The sequence below is a fragment of the Arvicanthis niloticus genome, chromosome 25 (genome assembly GCF_011762505.2).
Source record: "Arvicanthis niloticus isolate mArvNil1 chromosome 25, mArvNil1.pat.X, whole genome shotgun sequence".
Taxonomy (NCBI): Eukaryota; Metazoa; Chordata; class Mammalia; order Rodentia; family Muridae; genus Arvicanthis; species Arvicanthis niloticus.
The window spans coordinates 36,291,670-36,310,855 of record NC_133433.1 but is presented as its reverse complement, the minus strand read 5'-3'; the positions used below and the strand labels follow the sequence as shown (position 1 = coordinate 36,310,855).

General features: G+C 38.6%; 1 protein-coding gene, 1 non-coding gene and 1 pseudogene across 3 annotated transcripts in view; 1 reads left to right on the top strand and 2 right to left on the bottom strand.

The window, feature by feature from the left end:
- Positions 1–19,186, bottom strand: part of Sntg1 (syntrophin gamma 1) — a 728,479-nt gene that overhangs the window by 510,127 nt on the left and 199,166 nt on the right. The window lies entirely within an intron of this gene.
- LOC143438413 (tubulin alpha-3 chain-like) lies at positions 2,677–3,464 on the bottom strand (annotated as a pseudogene).
- Positions 15,598–15,704, top strand: LOC143438675 (U6 spliceosomal RNA). Its single transcript, XR_013107380.1, has one exon. It is a non-coding gene; the product is annotated as a U6 spliceosomal RNA (small nuclear RNA).

The window sequence follows — 19,186 nt, the reverse complement described above, 5'->3', positions numbered from 1 at the left end:
CTCTAGAATCACATATGAAATCATATAATCCCCTTGCCTCTTAAAGTCTCTCCCACCCCAACCTATGCTACCTTCTAGCTTCCAGCAGTCCAAAAAATTCTAGGTTAAACACACAAACTTAGAAGATTAAAGATATAGTTATGATATGAAGAAAAGCATTCAACATTTAACATTTTGTCAAGAGTTAGCTTACTCAGGATAATATTTTTCCATCTACCAATTTCCTAAGAATCTTGTAATTTCAATTTTCTTTACAGTAGAATGAAAAACTAAAATTATTCTGAGCAGAAAAAAAAATGTTACCTGAGTATACAGAACAGCAGAAAATCTAACATAGAGACCTATGGAATAAAGAAGACATCAGAGAAATATCCTTAAGATTGCATAGTCAGGTCATTATTTTACATGAATACCAAAAAGTAAATAATACATGAACAAAATGACTCTATAACCTCATTTTATAAAAAATCAACTCAAAACATGTTTAAAACATAAATGTGAGGCAATCAAAGGAATAAATACTTAAAGAAAGTATAACTGGAAGTGTCTTTACAAAAGAAAAGAAAACCAAAACATTATTCTAAGAAAGCAGAGAGAGAGAGAGAGAGAGAGAGAGAGACAGAGAGAGAGAGAGACAGAGACAGAGAGAGAGACAGAGAGAGAGACAGAGAGAGAGAGACAGAGAGTTAGTTTCAACACTGGGAAGGAGATTGAAATGGAGGTTGAAAGAAGTATTTATTGGGCTGGGGAGATGTCTCAGGGGAAGTCACTTATAGCAAAAGTTTGAATAAAGAATGACATTTGGATTCCCTCAATCTACATATAACCCTGATGGGCTGCTGACTCTTCTGTTTTCATAAAACAGAAAAGGAAGATACAGGACCTCTTCCCAGGACAGGCTATCTACTTTGGTTGACTTACTAGGGGAATTCTAGGTTCAGTAAGAGACTCTGTCTCAATAAATAAAGTAGACATTGACTAAGAAAGACATCCAATGTCAACCTATGGCCTCCACTCACATACTTAACTACATTCACATGTGCCTTCATATAACATGTATATGCATAAATAGGAATACCATACATGCACGTGTAAATTCACTCCCTCACACACAAAATACTTCTAGATATGATGACAAATAAAAATAATGATCTAAAAATATATAAGTGGGGTCATAAGTGCATGTGACCGATTGGAATTTTAAGAATGAAAAGGTTGAATGATTGGATTGAACTTTTCACAGAAATGAAAATTCAACAAAGAGCACACTATGTTAGGTGTAAGTGTTTTGCAGTGATTTCTCTAGGTTCATATGGTCCTCAATAGCTTAATTGTGAGTAGTAGGTCTTCAGCTGTCAAATAAGACAACATTTAATCTTTGGTTGTCAGATCCAGGTCTAAGGAATTTTCCTGTAGAGGAAGAACATGGGAGACGGACCTTACTTTGACCAGGAAGAGTAGGTCAATCAATTCAAAACTGTGGTATTTATGCAGATCCCTGGCAGCAAGCAAGACATGAGAAAGTTTTTCCTGGTGGTAAGCATTGCCACAATTCAGGTGGAGATGTTGTGCCCCATCACCTTCTTTGGACACATTAGTGTCACTACTAGGAACTGGGGTCTCTGTGTATCATTAAATGTTTTAAATGGCATATTCAAAAGATCTCTGAAAAAAATTGGGACCAATATCTACTATAACCTGTTTTTAGTTGTGTTAGGCTTAACTTCAAAAACATATGCAGGAGGCTAAATAAAGCTTATTCCTATAAATTATTACAATAGTGTTTAACATGACTATAAGTATAGCTCTGAAAATGTTAAAGAATTTGATCAGGTTACTACTAAGTTGTGTGTCCTAATTATCTTGAACAGTTTACAATAAGTAATTTTCGTAAGACTAGAACTTTATATTTTATCCCCACTTGGCCTTTACAAAATAACAATTTTGATTTGAAGCTCTTGTAGTATGAAAATATAACTTTTAATCAAAAATAAAGTCCATAGGGGGACTGGAAACTTTTCGGATCCTTTTATTGTGCAGCATTATAGAATACCACAATTTTTTGAATGGCTTGGTTTATCCAAATATCTAAAGCTTAACAGAATGGGCAAAGACAAAGGAGTTAAATAAATGTTACTGAGAACTTGAGTAGATCTTAGGAATTTATAAACCTTATTTAACAAATATACCTTATTTAACAAACATATGTCATTACTTATCTAAATTTTCCAGAAACCTGGTTTTAGACAGTTAACAAAGACATAAGCAGCTAGATGTAAATCTCTAAGTCAGCATTTGTTAAATTGAGTAGAGCTTTATAACCTTAAAATTTAGGCCAGGCAGTGGTGGTGAACATCTTTAATCCCAGCACTTGGGAGGCAGAGGCAGGTGGATTTCTGAGTTCGAGACCAGCCTGGTCTACAGAGTGAGTTCCAGGACAGCCAGGGCTACACAGAAAAACCCTGTCTTGAAAAATGAAAAAAAAAATTAATCATTCAACAAAATCCATACCAGTCTAAAACATCTTAGAGACCTGTTGCTTTCTTATTAGAAAGGAGACAAAATGGTAAGTGGAGAGCTCAGTAGGACTAAGAACTTTTTTTTTGTCTCAGTAAATATATCCTTTATTTTTAATGGATAGAAATGAAGGGCAGCCAGCCAGACCAATGAGTGCGCTCAGTACTCCTCCCCTTCTTCTGCCTCTGCTTCCACAGAATCCACGCCCACCTCTTCATAATCCTTCTCCAGCACTGCCAGGTCCTCCTGGGCCTCTGAGAACTCCCCTTCCTCCATGCCCTCTCCCACATACCAGTGCACAAAGGCCCGCTTGGCATACATAAGGTCAAATTTGTGGTCCAGGTGGGCCCAGGCCAATGCGATGGCAGTGGTGTTACTCAACATGCACACGACCCGCTGCACCTTGGCCAGGTCTCCCCCAGGGACCACAGTGGGAGGCTGGTAGTTAATATCCACCTTAAATCCAGTTGGGCACCAGTCCACAAACTGGATGGTGCGCTTGGTCTTGATAGTAGCAATAGCCGCATTGACATCTTTTGGAAACACATCCCCCCCTGTACAACATGCAGCAGGCCATGTATTTGCCATGGCGAGGGTCACACTTGACCATCTGATTGGCTGGCTCAAAGCATGCGTTGGTGATCTCTGCCACTGACAGCTGCTCATGGTATGCCTTCTCGGCCGAGATGACTGGGGTGTAGGTCGCCAGTGGGAAGTGGATGCGAGGGTACGGCACCAGGTTGGTCTGGAATTCTGTTAAGTCCACATTCAGGGCCCCGTCGAACCTCAGGGAGGCTGTGATGGATGACACGATCTGCCCAATCAGACGATTGAGGTTGGTGTAGGTGGGGCGCTCAATATCCAGGTTCCTGCGGCAGATGTCGTAGATGGCTTCGTTATCCAACATGAAAGCACAGTCGGAATGTTCCAGAGTCGTGTGTGTGGTCAGGATGGAGTTGTAAGGCTCCACGACCGCTGTGGAAACCTGGGGGGCTCGGAACTAAGAACTTTTATAATTGTTGTTTTATGCCATGTGGTCATCTTCACCATGGTGAAGTCACATGGCATATACTCCTTTTTTTAGTCTTAGTAAAGATTGCTGTCAGTCATATGGCTGCCTACATCTTGCTGAGGTCACCAGCAAAGATGAGGAGAGCTACATGGTTGCTATTTTAAAACATCTATTTTCCTAAAGAAGTGTTGGATCTAAGTTACATATACAGTACATTCTAGACAAGCATTGAATCACATATAGAGTTTGTTGTAAAAAATCAAAATGACCTATATATGTATTTTAACTATAATTTTTTATAAGTTTAAAGCCACATTTGGATACAAAGTTTACATATTTTTAAACCATACCCAATGAACTTACAAATACAGAGATCCTTAAGGTTGAGTGCCAAGTGGAGAAACTGGGGATTTTCTAAAAAGCATCCTAATGAAGAGTCAGAAGGCATGAAAAGTCTGAAGCCCGTAGTTGAGGGTGTTCTCAGGACTCATGGAGACCTAAAGATTAGGCCTCTCAGTGGGTTTTCACCAAATCCAAAGGGTGTCATGGCTAATAACCCAAGTAGACTCTGTGCCTGGTATGAGGACTTTCAAGTGAAACCAAAAGGCAAAAACCGAACTTAAAACAATGAAGCCTTAACCAAGGCAAAAGGTCAAAAGCAAAGGTCAAGAACAGTGTCAACCATGGCCTTAAGACTGGCTGAGGTTACCTCTACCCCTGGAGTACCAAAGAGGTGCCAGACACGCAACTATCACTCCTTCAGACTCAGGGAAGTGTTTATGACCAAAGTGGAACCTTACCGATTGAGGGTGCTAGATTGGGGGTCCAGGCATGGGTGACCCAGTAGGAGGTCTTTGCAGGTTAACTGGAGATTAGAAATAAAGTCCCAGTGAGACTGAAACCCTAAGGAGGAGCTCAGGCAGAGCCTATCCAAGTCGTGGAAGGGTTTTGCTATGAAATGCTATTCTAGCGATTGGAGAGGCAAGAATTGCCACAAAAACCATACCATGCAACACACCCCACTCAAGCGATTTACTGGGGAGGGACTGATGCATAAAGACCACCTCTGAGTAGCAGTGTGTGTGTGTGTGTGTGTGTGTGTGTGTGTGTGTGTGTGTGTGTCTGTGTGTGTGTGTCTGTGTGTGTGTGTCTGTGTGTGTGTGTCTGTGTGTGTATGTGTGTATATGGTGTGTGTGTGCGTGTGCGTGTGCGTGTGCGTGTGTGTGTGTGTATGAGAAAGAGAGAGAGAGAGAGGGAAAGAGAGGGAGGGAGGGAGAGAGAGAGAGAAACAGGCTTTAATGGCACAAGATTTATAGGGGGTTATGAAGCAAGTGCATAGGGAAAATATCAGACAATAGTGATGGTGGGAGCCTATTTTGTTAGACTTTAGTGGTGGTCATGATTAAAAGCATCATGGGGAGCTGGAAGCATTTGGTTCTGGAATGTGTGTTCTTCATGTTTGACTAACAGTAGGTACATCTGCCCTTTGCTGTCTGTATTCTTACTTTTAATGGCACTTTAAAAATGTAATTCTAAAACTAATGTTAATGTAAGGTTAAACAAAACTACTTAGAATCTCTCGTGTGTGCTTTCACTAAATAACCCTGGTTGTCCTGAAACTCACTCTGTAGATTAGGCTAGCCTTGAACTCAGAGATCTGCCTGCCTTTCCCTCCCGAGAACTGGGATTAAAGGTGTGCTTTCACTTTAATTTCACTTTAGAAAACATCTAGCCATTTCTTACAGATCTTACCCATGATTCACTTCTAGGTATTCAAACAACACATTTGAATATTCTGTAAAGCTCCAACATTAATGTGCATGGCAGCTTTATTCAAAATAGCCTTGAGAAGAGTAATGAATATACTGTAGTTTGTCACAGAATTTAACATTAAAAACATTACCACAAAGAATCATACATGAATTTAACAAATATGTGCCTGAATGAAGGAAACCAGTCTGGAAGACTACATATTTCTGTATTCAACATTTGGGGAAACTTAAGAACCAGAGAGTTCCAGGCATTAGTAATAACGGGAGGAGAGGATTGTAGCCGTGTGTATTTGACATTATATATTTGCAAAATCTTGTAGAGCCTTATAGTACAAAATTAATAATAATGTATATTATAAAGAAACCTTAGTAATGTCCCAATATGCAATCAAGTGCAGGAGTTATAGTGTCAGATTCCCAAAACATAATCCCAAATATCATAATCCTAAATGTCAGAGAGGGCACTAATCCGTGAGATCTACATCAACAGAAACAAATCCCCACGATCCCAATAGAACAAAGTGCAAACATTGAAAACTAAAAGATGAATTGCCCAATATGGCATCCAATGGGAAATGAAAACCAGTTTTTATTTTCAGAATGGCTAAGGATGTTGAATATTTAAAAACTCTTACCCAGTCATTTGTATTTTTTTTTAAGATGCCCCTGTCTAGTTCTAGCTGCTATGTTTGATTGGATTGTGTGTTTTCTTGGTGTTTACATTTTTTCAGTTTACTATACATTGTATACATTAACAACACCCTATGACAGGTACAGCAAGTAAACATTATTTTCCCCATTTTCTAGCCATTTTCTTCCTTCAAATAATTATACTGTACAGAAACTATGTAGTTCCATGATGTCACACTTGTCAATTGTTTTCCTTAATACCTGTGTTACTGAGGATTTATTTATCAAGCCTTTTATTTTGCCTATAGGTTCAAGAATAGTTTCTATTTTTAACTCTAGGAGACTCTGTGTTTAAGGTTCTATCTTAGAGGCATTTGGAGTTGAGCTTTATAGAGAGTAAAGGGTAAAGAACTAATTTTATTATTTTACAAGTAACTACACCATTTGGACAGTAGCAGTTGTGTAAGATGGTGTCTTTTCTCTTATATGTAATTTTGGATCTCATCCCAATTAGAATGACTAAGATTTAAAAAAAAAATGACAACAAATGCTGGCATGAATGTGTGGAAAACAGAAAATTTATTCATTCTTGGTGGGAGTTCAAACTGGTACAAATACTATGTAATCAATGAAGAAGCTAGTCAAAATAACAGGGAATAGATCCACCATATTACCAGCTATACCACTCCTGGGCATATTCCCAAGGCACTCGATATCTTTCTACAGAGATATATGTTCATCCATGTTCACTGGTGCTATATTGACAATATTCAGGAAAATGTCTAGATGAATAAATCATGAAAATACACTACATATTCATAATATAATACTATTTATCTATAAATGAATTTCCAGGTAAAAGAGCAGAGCTGGAAGTAACTCTGAGTGATGTGACCCAGATCTAGAAAGAGATAACACAATGTATCACTTCTTGTAGAAGGTAGCTTTGTATATTTGAATTTGTGTGCTTAAATTGGAGTACCCATAGAAGTCAGGAAATTAGTAAATATTCATGAAGGGAATTCTGAGATACAGGTGGTATGAAAGCGAAATGAAAAATAATGAACTGGGAGGGATACCAGGAGTGGGGGATGGGAGGGCAGTGTAGAGTAGGGAGTTGGAAGTAGTGTAACTACCACTAAAAGCCCTTGAAAAGCCATATGGAAACCTACAATTGTAGAAAGTATATAAAACACATAAATATGTATATACATATAAATAGGTATACATATACACACATATATTACATATAACATATAATGCATAACATATAATGAATATAGTATATGCAGTTAAAATTGGGTTTTTTTATGATTGATAGACAATGCCTCCCAAAACACACAGTAGACTAAAAAATAAAAATGACCAGTGGTTGGTATGAGGTACTTCCTATTGACTTATTGGTTATTGGGGTTCCATAAACCCCCAAACGCTACAAGCTATTGTCATTGTTCTTGGTTATTCTCCAGAATCTAACAGTAAAAGGTTGACTTAAGATACCACATACTTGAGACATAGAACATGTGGAAATTGAATTTTTACTATCTTAAAAATGTAACTGGACCAAATCTACTAGCTGTCCAGGTTCTATGAAGATTCTAACAGTATTATTATCATTTTACTAATTGGACATAGAATTAAACAGTTTCAAATGTTATATTTATGGATGGCTACATCTCTCAACCCACATCAGAGATGGTCCTTTTGTAGTAGAAAGCAATGAATAGAAAGGCTGACAGCTGGTCTGCATGCACAAAATTAGAAACTCAGTTCAAATACAAAATTTATGGCACATCTCCTGACCCAAGGAATCACTTGGGAAGAGGAAAAAGAAAGATGGTAAGAGCCAGAGGTAGTGGACTCAGCTAAGCAATACTTTCCTGACATAACAGGACTGTTGCACACATGAACATCATGCACAATATCTGCACCAGATCAGGTCACCAATCCAGCCAAAATGCCAGCACAGTTGGAGGTGTTCCCTAAGTCCAACCCCTAGCTCTGAAGATGCTGGTAATTGAATGGCTGCTGAGGAGAGCTATGTCAGTTTTCTTCAGCAATGTAACCCTTGAAAGATGTGACATTACGCTTGCCCTAGTACCCAAGCATGCCATACCTGCATGCGCGTACAGCAGAACTAAGTGGATTAAGTGGGTTTAAGAGACTAGCATATGAAGTTTGGAGATAAGATTGTATGTGTGACAAAGTTAGAGGGAAGGTGTTGGGTGACTTTGATCGAAAGTCATTATAGACATGTTTGAAATTCACAGACAATAAAAAAATTGAAATAAAGTTCCATGAAATGGACAGGAAATAATGAAGACACGTGGGTGTTTTTATTATGCTTGGTTTCTGCATCATATTAGGCAGGATGACTACAAAATACTTGCCTCCTAATGGGTTACCTCATCCATACTTGACAGGAGGGTTTGTGCCTAGTCTTACTGAAACTTGCTATGCCATATTCAGTTGATATTCCTAAGATGCCCTCTTTTTATTTTTTTTGAAGGGAGACAGAGGTGGAGTGGATCTGGGGGAAAGGAAAGGTATGTAGAAAGGACAAAAAATAGAGGAAGAGGACACTGCAGTCAGGTAACAATGCATGAGGGAATAAAAAAAATATTCCAAAAGCAATTCCAGGGTGTATTGTATGTGAGGAGGTTTCTAGAGATTATTGTTGAGTCTGCAGTTTCCCCTCCCTCCATCACACAGATGAGACAGAAATGACAATTGTTCCCTGAGGAAACTAATGTCCTAAAAAGAGCAAAACAACCATTAATTAAAAGACAAGATTTCAAAATACAGCGATCCTCTCATGCAGGCAGACTTTCTCTTGCTTTAACATCAGCATAGGATTCATGAATGCATAAGTCTTAAACCTCTGTTTGGAGAATCAGCTGCTCTGAGCAAACAGGACTTCTGCAATCTCAGCCAAATTGGAGCTACTGTGCTGGCTGCTACTGTGCCTTATCCTCATAGAATAGTGGAATCTGTACTACACACCAGCCTTGGTGTCCACAGGAAATGACGGTGAAGATGTTAAGAAGAAGGCTTAGCTGCAGTGAGGCTGTATGACGACAGCAATATCATGTGCACTATCACTAGACTACAATAAAATTGCAAAATTGACAGTCAGGTGAGGTGGGCAGGAGAGGAATGATGGACTGATCCCCATGCACAGGAAAATGGTGTATGTGTGCAGCACTGTGGCTGCTTGTTCCAATATTTTTCTAATTCTACTCTTCAGTTCCACGAGAGTGCAAAACAATAAAATGTTAACTGCTTTTTATAATTGTAAGGCGAACATGCTTTGAAACTGTGACTAGCCATCAACTCTCCAACAATGCTTTCTTCCCTCTCCCTGTTTAACACAGGGAATGAGCCTGGACACAAGCCCATATGTGAAACTGCATGCATAACAGTTTCTTTATATATGATAAGTATAAAGTTGAATTTATAAACTAGGTACAATAAGAGATTAAAAATAACTAATGATATAATAGAAAAATGTAAGAGTACACTGGAATAAAATCATCACCATCAGTGTTCTTCTAATTTGGAGCCATACAGAGTAAAAGTTAAAAATAACCCTGCTACTTTAGCACACACTTTCCCATCTCAAGTGCCAGCCTGACCTCAGAGATGATGTCAGAATGACTAGTGTGCTGATGGTTTACTATGTCAATGCTCAGATTGAAGAGATAGATGACCTTTGCTCAAAAGGGACCAAGTACTATGGTACAAGATCTCCCCACTGTACTTGTAAGGCCATGACTCAAATTCTCCAATAGTTTATTTCTCAAAAATTCCATACAGCATTTTAAAATGCAACACACTTCAGGTAACCAGTGTCATAGAAAATGTAAATCAAGATAAATGAGGGGCAAACTCTATCCTTCTTAGAGAAATGTCATCAAAATAATTAGTGTATTACATGGCACAATAATATTTATATTCAACAGATAATTGGTATCTATCATGCTCCTTGGTATCTCAGGATAAACAGAGTAGCCCTGAGATCTGGTAGCTTTTAATCTCATGTATTTCTGAATTTGACTATTGTGGTGGTCGGAATATGCTTGGCCCAGTGAGTGGCATTATTAGGAGGTGTAGCCTTGGCAAAAGAACTGTGTCATTGTGGGCATAGGCTTTAAGATCTTCATCCTAGCTACCTGGAAGCCAATATACTCCTTCCAGCTTTAAGATGAAGACGTAGAAATCTTAACTCCTCCTGCACCATGGCTGTCTAGATGTTGCCATGCTCTTGCCTTGATGATAATGGATTAAACATCTTTGAAGCTGTAAACCAGCCCCAATTAAATGTTGTTCTTATAATAGTTTCCTTGGTCATAGTGTCTCTTTACAGCAATGCAAACTGTGACTAAAACAACTACTACTTGAGACCTTATGACTCTGTCTGGGCACTCTACCTCTAAACAACCTAAAGCATGTACTTCCAAACTACTGTGGTATTCTATAGCATACAAACATTCACTCAGGTCTTCTTCCAATTGAATATCCCAAGTATCACGCTCTTCAACACACATAATACACTTTTTAGTATTATCACAACAGGCTAATCATTCATATCATTCAGTAGTTCTTTACAGCACACAAAGTAAGAATTCAAATATTCCATGATATAAGAAAATACACACAGGGGCTGAGGAGATGGCTCACTGGTTAAGAGCACTGGTTGATCTTCCGAAGTATCTGAGTTCAATTCCCAGCACCTACACCTACATGGCAGCTCAAAACGCTTTATGACTCCTGTTCCAGAGGATCTGTCTCCCTTACACATATGGGCAAAATACCAGTGCACATAAGATAAAAAAATAAATAAATTGTATTCAAAAAATAAACATAATGGCCAATTCAGCTTTGGACCTGAAGTTCCATTTTTTTAATAAATAGTATGTGATCACTGATCTTCCATCTGCTTCTACTTGCATTCTTCATCCTAGATCTCAGACAGATGAGAGGCCCCATTTCCCCTGATACAGCACATATTGGAAATGGCTTTTCTATGTCCTTCCAAAGACACTACTCATTTTCTCTTCTTCAAGACAGCTCAATTACTGCCAAATGGGACTCCAGTTCATGCCTTGGTTAATTATCTAAAAGTTACACTGATTTAGCTGGATTTTAAACAAACTGGCTCTGTCAGTAAAGGACTTGTTGTGTAAGCATGAGAAACTGAGTTAGCTTTCCTGAGTGTATGTTTAAAAGAATCTGGGCATGACTGTGTATGTCTATAATACTAGTACTAGAAAGACAGAAACAGGGTATTTCCCATGGCTCACTGGCAATTATATTCTGTTGGGGCCCGACTTTTAGCAAAAAGAGCTATCAGCTTTGCAGCCATCTTGAGCCATATACCCTGACATGAGACTTGGATAGCCTACAACAGCTGAGCACAGGGTGTGTGAGATTAAAGGTGTGTGAGATTAAAGGTGTGTAATTTAAGAGAGTGACTTAGAAGTGTAGAGATCAGATTTAGAGACAAGACCTAAGGGCATGATTATAGGTGTGACTTAGAGGAATGGCTTAGAAGTGAGACATATAAAAGGCAGAGACAGAACAGATCAGAATCAGACATTAAGGAGACACAGAGGACAGAACCAGACATATCAGACATTTGGGAGACACAGAAGAGAGAATCAGACATTTCAGAGAGTACAACTTGGAGTAGGAATTAGGCATTAGGTAGCAGGCACTTGGGAGAGAACTCAGAAGAACTAGATAGTAGGCATTAGGCACTTAGCACTTGGAACTTGGAGGCACTAGGGACTAGGAACTAGGGACTTGGAGAGAAGAAGCAAGACTGAAGAATAAACAGAATTGAAACACACTCTGTCTGGTCTCCATTCTTCGAGTCCATCCTCACTCTTGCTCTTGCTGAACCCCGACCCGGCCTCAACATTTTGCATGGGCCCCGACATTTTTGGTGCCTGAACAGGGACTCGAGCTTAGGCCTCAACATTTTTTGGCCGCCCCAACGTGGGGCTAGTGCGGTCCCCAACAATATTCAATTGAATCTGTGAGCTCCAGATTCAGAAAGATGCAGAATCTGAAAACATTAAGTAGATAGAAACTGTGGAAGACACCTAACATTGACAGACTGCTGTCATCTGTAAGAAAAGGTATACATGTACACACTCATATGCACACACAGAGTACACAGAGAAATAAGGAAAGGAGAGTGTGAGAGAGGAAAAGAGAGAGAGAGGGGGAGGGAGGAGGAAGGGAGGGAGGGACAGAGGAAGAGTGAGAGAGATGGAAAGGGAGAGAGAGAGAGATGCACTGTGTATACTAACTCAACACAAACATAGAAGTACATGACTCTTTAATTCAGTTTCTCAAATTGTAACAACCCCAAACCATAGAATTATTTTCATTGCTACTTTATGACTAATTTTGCTGCTGAGCAGCCTCTCAGTCCCTGAGACCAATGGAAATATGTGTTTTCCAATGGCCGCGACCCACAGAACTGCTACTACATACATGCATGCACATATATAGAACTAGCTGATATTTCTCTTCCTCTGAATAATGTACAAAAAGAACAAAACCCAACTGATACTGTTTTCTCAATACATCTAGAAATACTCAACCAAGTGCATACTATTACAAAAATCTGGGCATGTTCAGAGTATTGCTGTCTTTTCCACACCAGAAAGAGGATCAAAACATCCTAATATTATTTTTGCAAAACACAAAATAGTGTTTCAAAAAGCATAATATCCAAGAAAATATTTTACAGAGATGTAGAAAATGATGGGTTTTTTCATTAATTCAAGTTTACTCACAGTATTTTATTGCCATGTGATATCTTACTTGAATTTAGATAGAGTGGTATTTTCCCTTTTGAGGGTTACTTCTTGGGCAATTTCAATATCCTGGAGTACAAACTAGAAGCCAAAAATAGAAAATTAAAAAAACAATGAGTCCTCATGAACATTCAAAATAGAAGCAATGGACCCTTGCACTGAACTTACTAGCTTTTTCCAAGAGGCTGATATACATATTAATGTACACATCAATCATACTTCAATTCCCTAAAGTCACTGAATGAAAAAATATAATATTGTCAAAACAGCAATGTGTACTGGTTAGTTTTATGTCAATGTGACACAAGCTAGAATCATTGGAAAGGGAGGAACCTCAACTGAGATACTGCCTCTATAAAATATGGCTGTAAAAAATTCTTAACTAGTCATTGACAGGGAAAGGCCCTGTCCATTTCAGATGTTCCCATACTTGGGCTGGTGGTAGTTGGTTGTATAAGAATACTTACTCGCTGAGCAACCAAGTAGCCAACACCTCTTCATGACCTCTGCATCAGTTCCTGACTTCAAATTCTTGCCCTGTTTGAATTCCTGTCCTAACTTCCTTCAGTGATGAACAGTGATGTGGAAATATAAGTCAAATTAACCCTTTCTTCCCTAACTTACTTTTGGTCACAGAGTTTTCTCATAGCAAGATTACTACTAATTAGGGCTAAATGTTATAAGCTCTATATAACACAATTTGGGGAAATTAGGTTTAAACAAAATATAAGATAATATACTCTAAAATAGCCATACTTTCCCTTGGCAGTAGCAGGCCCTTAGAGCTAAACTGCCATTCTATTGGGAGGCCTTAAGAATGAGTATCCAAGTTTAAATTCACAGTGATAATTAAAGATTTCATTAAGGAATGGTTTACTGATTTGATGCCAACCATTGCTGTTGCTTTTATGGAGCACAGTCTTAGGGAAGAAGAGGAAACTGAGCCCATAAAGTAATACAATTCAAGGCTTGGCAACAGCTTTCTCATTTCAGATGCTAAAACTATGTTTCTGCATTTGCCATTTAATTTTTAACATTCCCATTTGCATTTTTGTGTTCTCCTGAGATTAATTATAGTTTCTCAAAACTCTAGCACCTTATGAAATGATGATTAGGAGAGATGCCTATATCAGAATAGAGTGTAGGTTAACATCAGTTTGAATTGTTATTCTTCTGGCATAGGAACTGGTACTGTGGCTATCACAAATACTTGAAAGATGTAAGAGATCATTCTTAAAAATTCTCATATATATATATATATATATATATATATATATATATATATATATATCTCATAGTCTCCCTTTCCCTCTTTCTTTTCCCAGACCTTTTCCTCCAGATCAACCACTCCTCCTTTCTATAAAAAAAAAGGGGGGCAAGCCTCCCAAGAATATCAACGAGACATGGCATATTAAGTTATAAGGCTAGACATATCCCCTCATATTAAGGCTGGGCAAGGCAACCCAGTAGGGGGGAAAGAAGTTCCAAAAGCAGGCAAAACAGTGAGAGACAGTCCCTGCTTCCACTGTTAGCACTCCCATAAAAAGTCTAAGCTACACAACTGTAGCATATATACAGAGGACATAAGTCAGTCCATACAGGCCCCTTGATTGTTGGTTCAGTCTCTGTGAGCCTCTATGAGCCCTAGTTAGTTGATCCTGTAGTTCATTTTCTCATGGTGTCCTTAACCTATCTAGCTCCTATAACTCCTCCTCACCCTCTTCTAAAGGATTTCTTGAGGTACTCCTAATGTTTGCCTGTGGGTCTCTGCATCTGCTCCTATCAGTTGCTGGATAAAGCCTCTTTGATAATGATTATACTAGGCTCCAGTCTATGAGTATAGCAAAATATCATTAGGACTCATTCCATTGACTTTTTCATGGTCATGTTTAGTTCTATTCTAGGTTTCTGAGCTATCCATATTCTAGTTCCTGGTCCCAGGCAGTGTCATGAGTGGGGTCTCTCTCATGGTATGGCTTTCAAGTTGGACTAGTCAATGGTTGGCCACTACACAGTATCCTTAGCCACTAGGGAAACGCAAATCAAAATGACTGAGATTCTATTTAACACCTATCAGAATAGTTAAGGTCAGAAACAAGTTACAGCTCATGGTGGTGAGGTTGTAAAGCAAAGAGAAACACTCCTTTGCTGGTGGGAGTGCAAACCACCACTTTTGAAATCAATATGGTGGTTTCTTAGAAAACTGGAGATGATCTATCTCAAGACCCAGCTATCTTTATTTTTATATGGACTATGGACCAGGTTCATGAAGAGGAGTAGAGAAATATATATTATTTATAACAAAATGGTAAAGCCCTAATCATATTTAATTTTGCAACTACTACCTTATAGGACATAATCATGGGTTGTCAGGAGGGTAGTCCTCCAATGGTAGGAGAATACATGTTCTGCTACTGACTTGGGAGAAAACAGATGTTCTAAACTTGACCATATACCCAATAATTGTAAATGCTGAAAACTAGAAACTCAGAGAAACCTTTTCCATTACACAGGGGGGGAAATGGCCTTGTCCTTATAAAAGTAAAGAGATGTATTTAGTTGCCAATGTAAATAAGCTTTGAGAAAGAGCCCAGGCTCTGAGTACCAAGGCAACCTAGGTGACTTAAGAGACCCTGAGTAATGTGCTCATTCTCTGACTCAATGACAGTGGGATAACAAGTAATTCCTTAGGCACTGGACTAAGCAAGGGACTCTCCCATGTGGGACAGAATTCTGGTGCTTCACTCTTGCATCCTATGTTCTTACAGTTCAATATATCCTAAAGGATGGTATGACCCATGCAAGAAATTCACACTGTTTTAAAAGTTGTAATTGAGTGCTTGCTTTGTAAGCATATATATTGAAATTGGAAAAATGTAGAGAAAATTAGCATGGCCCCTGCATAAGAATAACATGCAAATTCTTAAAACATTCCATATTTGTGTTGATGTGGTCAGCACGAACAAAAAGTAAAAATATTTTTTCTAACAACAAAGCACATAAAAAAAATCTCTCAAGGTACTAGCTATAATAATTTAAATCTTAATAAACAACTTAAATTTGGTTTTAAGTTTTAAAAAGACTATTAATGTACTTTACCTATGTTTATACCTATTGGATTTCTATGGTATTATGGGTTTTCAGTATTTTAAACAACGTTCACTTAAAATGATCCCATTAGATTCTAGCCTCCAACCCCAGATATTGAGCCCACATAAGCATCTTTGTGAAGAGTTACAGGTGACTGGGTACCTGTTGTCAGTCAAATACCAGCTTCTTCTTTCAGTTCTAGAAGTACTCCAAAATATGTGGTCATTAGAGTGTTTCTGTCGGCCCCTCTCCTGGATCTGAGGCCTGGAGCAGACCTCTGTCCAGTCTGCTTTTCTGTGGACCCCGGATTCTGCTGGAAACATCCTGGAGGCTCCATGGATCTCAGAGCCGTAGGTAGGAAGACCCACAAACTGCCCTAAGCCCATAGCTGGGTGCCAGGAGCCCTCAGATTCTAGCAGATACCCAAACAACCGCCCCTGCAGAATAGCATGCCCCTTTTGCCCTTCTCCCAGATCTGAGACCTGGAGCAGACCTCTGCCAGGTCTGTTCTTGTGTGGACCCTGGATTCCGCCTGAGACATTCTGGAAGGTCCACTCAACCCAGAGCCGCAGAGGAACAACTGAACTCAGAGCATCAAACATCATATCCTGAGATATCCTAGAGAAGCCACTACACTCAGATCAGTGGGCACCTTATCCTGAGACATCCTAGAGGAGACACTGCACCCAGAACAGCAGACACCGAGCTGGTCTGCTACCTTGGAGGCACCATATCCTGAGGCATCCTAAAGGTACCATTGTACTCAGTGCAGCTGGAGAAGATCACAGAGACATCAGGACCCCGAGGAGATCAGACACAAGCAAGATAACTGGAAAGGCAGGCTTCAGTCAGAGACAGCAAGTACAGGCAGCACTAGAGTTAACCAGATGGCGAAAGGCAAGCGCAAGAACATAAGCAACAGAAACCAAAGTTACATGGCATCATCAGAACCCAGCTCCCCCATCAGAGCAAGCCCTGAACACCCAATCACACCAGAAAAGCAAGATTCAGAATTAAAATCATTTCTCATGACGATGATAGAGGACTTTAAGAAAGACATAAATAACACTCTCAAAGAACTTAAGGAGAACACTGGTAGACAGATAGAAACCCTTAAAGAGGAAACAAAAAAATCCCTTAAGGAATTGCAAGAAAACATAAGCAAACAGGAGAAAGAATTAAACAAAACCATCCAAGATCTAAAAATGGGAGTCGAAACAATAAAAAAAAAAAAAAAAAATCACAAAGGGAGACTTCCCTGGAGATAGAAAAACTAAAAAAAAAAAAAAAAAAAAAAAAAAATCAGGAGTCATAGACACAAGTATCACCAACAGAATACAAGAGATAGAAGAGAGAATCTCATGTGCAGAAGATACCATGGAAAACACTGACACAACTGTCAAAGAAAATGCAAAATACAAAAAACTACTAACCCAAAATATACAGGAAATCCAAGACACAATGAGAAAGCCAAACCTAAGGATAATAGGAATAGATGAGGGGGAAGACTCCCAACTTAAAGGACCAGTAAATATCCTCAACAAAATTATAGAGGAAAACTTCCCTAACCTAAAGAAAGAAATGTCAATAAATATACAAGAAGCCTACAGAATTCCAAATAGTTTAGACCAGAAAAGAAATACTTCCCACCACATAATAATCAAAACATCAAATGTATAAAACAAAGAAAAAATACTAAAAAGCAGTAAGGGAAAAAGGTAAAGTAACATATAAAGGCAGACATATAAGAATTATACCAGACTTCTCGCTAGAGACCATAAAAGCCAGAAGATCCTAGACCGATATCATACAGAACCTAAGAGAACACAAATGCTAGCCCAGACTACTATACCCAGCAAAACTCTCAATCAATATTGATGGAGAAACCAAAATATTCCATGACAAATCCAACCTTATACAATATCTCATCACAAATCCAGCACTTCAAAGGATAATCGGTGGAAAACTCCAACTCAAGGAGGGAAACTACAACCTAGAAAAAGCAAGAAAGTAATCTTCCAACAACCCTAAAAGAAGGTACCTATAAAACATGTCTCCACTGCCAATAACAAAAATAACAGGAAACAACATTTGTTTTTCTTTAATATCTCTTAATATCAATGGACTCAATTCTCCAATAAAAAAGACATAGACTATCAGACTGGATATGTAAACAGGACCCAACATTTTGCTGCATACAGGAAATGCACCTTTGTGAAAAACACAGACACTACCTCAGAGTAAAAGGTTGGAAAACAATCTTCCAAGAAATGGTCCCAAGAAACAAGCGGGAGTAGCCATTCTAATATGAAATAAAATCATTTTTCAGCCATAAGTAATCAAAAAAGATAAAGAAGGACACTTCATATTCATCAAAGAAAAAAATGTACCAAGAGGAACTTGCAATTCTGAACATCTGTGCCCCAAATGCACGGGCACCCACATACATAAAAGAAACTTTACTAAAGCTTAAAGCATACATTGCTCCTTACACAATAATAGTGGGAGATTTCAACACCCCACTCTCAGCTATAGACAGATCATGGAAACAGAAACTAAACCAAGACACAATGAAACTAACAGAAGTTATGAACCAATTGACTTAACTGACATCTATAGAACGTTTCATCCTAAAACAAAAAAATATACCTTCTTCTCAGCACCTCATGGTCCCTTCTCCAAAATAGACCATATAATTGGTCACAAAACAGGCCTCAACAAATACAAAGTGATTGAAATAATCCCTTGTACCCTATCAGACCACCATGGACTAAGACTCCTCTTTGACATGGACAAAAACAACGGAAACCCACATACACGGGGAAACTGAACAATGCTCTACTCAATGATAACTTGGCCAAAGAAGAAATAAAGAAAGAAATTGAAGACTTTTTAGAATTAAATGAAAATGAGGACACATCATATGAAAACTTGTGAGACTCCATGAAAGCAGTACTAAGAGGAAAAATCATAGCTCTAAGTGCCCACAAAAAGAAAATGGAAAGAGCATACATTAACAACTTGACAGCATACCTGAAAGCGTTAGAACAAAAAGAAGCTAATATACCCAAGAGGAGTAGATGGCAGGAAATAATCAAACTCAGGGCTGAAATTAACCAAGTTGAAACAGAAAGAACTATACAAAATATCAACAAAACCAGGAGCTGATTCTTTGAGAAAATCAACAAGATAGACAAACCATTAGCCAGACTAACCAAAGGGCACACCAACAGTACTCAAATTAATAAAATCAGAACTGAAAAGGGAGAAATAAAAACAGAAACAGAGGAAATTAAAAAAAATCATCAGATCCTACTACATAGGCATATACTCAA